Here is a 4,068-nt window from a genome sequence, read left to right on the forward strand (position 1 = left end):
CGCCCCTTCACACTCTCTCTCTCTCTCAACGAGTCCGCCTCTAACTCGTTTTTCAAACTCCAGCCTTCCCAGACAACTTTCAGAGTGTGTCGCCCCTTCACACTCAGCACTTCGCCATCATGACAGTCACTCGTTTTTTTTTTCTTAGGCTTTCAATCTCAGGCAGCCGGCTGTCAGAGTGTGCCGCCCCTTCACACTCACGAGTTTCTCATTCATCATTCATTAACTCGTTTTTCATGGTACCCTTCTCATACAACCACCGGCCAGAGTGTGCCGCCCCACCACACTCACGAGTTCGCCACGGGCCACTGACTCGTTTTATTTTTAACAATGTTCTCAGGCAAACTGGCTTTCAGAGTGTGTCTGCCATCACACTCACGATTTGGTCACGGGCTAGAGTAACTCGTTTTTTTTTAATCTGCATGGGCCCGTTCTCAGGCAACTGGCTTTCAGAGTGTGTCTGCCATCACACTCACGAGTTGGTCACGGGTTAGCTACTCGTTTTTTTTTTAATCAGCATGGGCCCGTTCTCAGGCAACTGGCTTTCAGAGTGTGTCTGCCATCACACTCACGAGTTGGTCACGGGCTAGAAACTCGTTTGTTTTTAAATATGGTACCTTTCTCTTGACAACTTTATTTCATAGTGTGTCCTGTCAGCACACTTTACGAGTTTGCCATAATAATGAACTCGTTTTTTTTATATGGTACCCTTCTCATGCAACCACCGGCCAGAGTGTGCCGCCCCAACACACTCACGAGTTTGCCACGCGCCAGTTACTCGTTTTTATTTTGTACAGCGACCGTTCCATTGCCAGATGCCATCCATGCTAGAGTGTGCCGCCCCATCACACTCACGAGTTAGCCACACGCGCCAGTTACTCATTTTTATTTCGTTAGCGTTCCGTTGCCAGATGCCATCCATGCTAGAGTGTGCCGCCCCATCACACTCACGAGTTTGCCACGTGCCAGTTACTGGTTTTTATTTAAGTCACCGTTCCATTGCCAGATGCCATGCCTGCCAGAGTGTGCCGCCCCATCACACTCACGAGTCCGCCACGGGCTAGTTACTCGTTTTTTTCTTTCATGGTACCGTTCTTAGCCAGCCGGCTGCCCGCCTGCCAGAGTGTGCCGCCCCATCACACTCACGAGCTATGCCATATGACAGAAGTGCGTTTGAAAGGGTTTCCACATATATGACGTGCCCTGCTGGGTAGCCACAGGCACCGCTGCTTACGATGGTGGAAGGTGACTGGGTGCACGCCGTGCAGCCAGACGGTCAGCGCGAGTGAGTTGAGTTGGCGTGCCACTCAGGAAGCTGAGCCAGCACCGTGACACGGACACGCAAACGCCTTCTCGGATGCAAGCCAGCAGGTCAGGTGCGTGGCGTGCCGGGGCTGGACACCGCCACCGAGTTGAGTCCGGAGACCACTCGCGCAGCTGAGCCACCGCCGTTACACGGTCACACAAACGCCTCCTCGGATGCAAGCCAGCAGGTCAGGTGCGTGGCGTGCTGGTGTCGAGGCACCGCCACTGAGTTGAGCGAGCCAACGGCTCAAGCCGCTGAACCACCGCCTGACACGGGCACACAAACGGCTTGTCGGATGCAAGCAAGCAGGACAGGTGCGCAGCGTGCTTGGGTCGGGCACCGCCACTGCCTTGTGTTAACCGACCACTCGACGAGGCTGAGCCAGCACCGTGACACGGACACGCAAACGCCTTCTCGGATGCAAGCAAGCAGGTCAGGTGCGTGGCGTGCCGGGGCTGGACACCGCCACCGAGTTGAGTCCGGAGACCACTCGCGCAGCTGAGCCACCGCCGTTACACGGTCACACAAACGCCTTCTCGGATGCAAGCCAGCAGGTCAGGTGCGTGGCGTGCTGGTGTCGAGGCACCGCCAGTGAGTTGAGTCGGGTTAGCCACTGCAGCAGCGGAAGCACGGCCCTTACACGGAGGCACACAGACACACGCACAAAGAACACACCTCCGGGGCTGCAAGCATCGATAGGAGGTCCACGTGCTGTGAACGGACACCGCCACTGCGTTGAGTTAACCGACCACTCGAGCAGCTGTGCCAACCGCCGTGACACGGACGCACAACCGCCCTCCTCCCCGGGATGCAAGTCAAGCAGGTCAGGTGCGCGGCGTGCTGGGGTTGGACCCCGCCACTGAGTTGAGTCCGGAGACCACTCCAGCAGCTGAGCCCCCGCCGTGACACGGGTCGCACAAACGCCTACTCGGATGCATGCAAGGAGAACAGGAGCCCGCCGTGCTGGTGCCGGACACCGCCACTGAGTTGAGTCGGCGAACGACTGCGAGCGGCTGCGCCACCCACGTGACACGGGCGCCACCTGGTGGATGCAAGCCAGCGTTACAAGTGCGCGGCGTGCTGAGGTTGGACCGAGCCACGGCACGGAGTTTTGGCCCACCACTCGAGCAGCTGGACCGCCGCCGTGACACGGACACACAAACGCCTTCCCGGACTAAAGCGGGCAGGACAGGTGCGTGCCGTGCTGGGGTCGGACCAAGGCCACAGGGTTGAGTGGGCAAACGCCGGCAGCAGCCGAACCAACGCCCTGGCACGGGCACACCACAGCGGCTTGTCGGAGGCCAGCAGACGAAGAGGTCAGGTGCGTGGCGTGCTGGGGTTGGACTCCGCCGCTGAGTTGAGTTGGGAAACCACTCAGGCAGCTGAGCCCCCGCCGTGACACGGACACACAAACGCCTCCCTCGGATGCCAGCCAGCCGAGCAAGCACTCGAAAGTGCGTGGCCTGCTCGTGTTGGACACCGCCACTCGGTTGAGTCCGCCAACGACTTGCAGCAGCTGAACCGCCACCGTGACACGGGGACACACAAACGCCGTCTCGGATGCAAGCAAGCAGGACAGGTGCGCGTCGTGCTGGGGTCGAGCCCCGCCACCGAGTTGAGTACGAAGACCACTCGGGAAGCTGAGCCGCCGCCGTGACACGGGTCGCACAAACGCCTTCTCGGATGCAAGCCAGGCGGTCAGGTGCGTGGCGTGCTGGGGTCGGACCACGCCACTGAGTTGAGTCGGCAGACGACTCAAGCAGCCGAACCACCACCGTTGACACAGTCACCTTCCGGCGCATGCAAGGCAGGAGGGCAGGTGCGTGGCGTGCTGGGGTTGGACACCGCCACTCAGTTGAGTTCGAAAACCACTGCAGCAGCTGCGCCACCCCCGTGACACGGACACACAAACGCCTCCCGGAATGCAAGCGCAATCCCGCCGCCGCGGGGCTCATTTGCGACCAGCGTTCCTTCATATATGTTTCCGCCCTTTGCTTATCATCAGAACGGGAAAGACTCTCCTGTCAGCTCAGTGCGGATTTGTCTAGGGCTTATTTGCTCACCTCTCCTCGCCCTTTTGTTCGGAACATGGTAGCCCCCTTCGCAGGAAGAACGAGTGCGGGGCGTGCCGGCATCAGTGATGCCCTAGGGTTGCGGTTAGTTAGGTGGGAGGTGCCCCCTCCAACTCACCTACTGCACGGAGGAACAAGGCCATTGTGTTGAGCTGTCAGAACCGGGCGAGCGGCCTGCGCAACGATCTTCCCTCGCCGACAAGGAAGACCGTGCTCGTCCCAGGTACCAAAAGTGGGTGCAACCGGCCGGAACGGCAGATGCACAACACGCCACAAAAAGGAAATGCCACATTGCCGAGCCGTGTGTCGTGCTGCACACCTGCCGTAATGGTAGAGAAATAGTTTGCCGGCCTGAAGAACGGGTTCGCCAAGCAGTGAGTGCCGATCACTGGCCCGTTTCAGGAACCGTCACGTGCCTCTTGCACCGAAGTGCACTCGCGGATCGCCTTGGTCTCCCAGACAACGAAACGACAACGTCCATCCACCCGGAAGAAATCCGGGTCAGCGGAGGGCCAACTCTCAGCGTTCTGCAGCAGTGCATGCACGATGGGCCGCCAAGGGCCCCCCCAGTACCTACAAGTTCTTGTCGGCACGGGAGGTCACCACTTAGCACGCCACCCAAGCGGCTGCAGCACACGCACGATGGGCCGCCAAGGGCCCCCCCAGTACCTACAAGTGTTTGTCGGCACG

Source organism: Carcharhinus amblyrhynchos, unplaced genomic scaffold (genome assembly GCF_965287045.1).
Source record: "Carcharhinus amblyrhynchos unplaced genomic scaffold, sCarAmb.v2.hapA chromosome_201, whole genome shotgun sequence".
NCBI classification, from domain to species: Eukaryota; Metazoa; Chordata; class Chondrichthyes; order Carcharhiniformes; family Carcharhinidae; genus Carcharhinus; species Carcharhinus amblyrhynchos.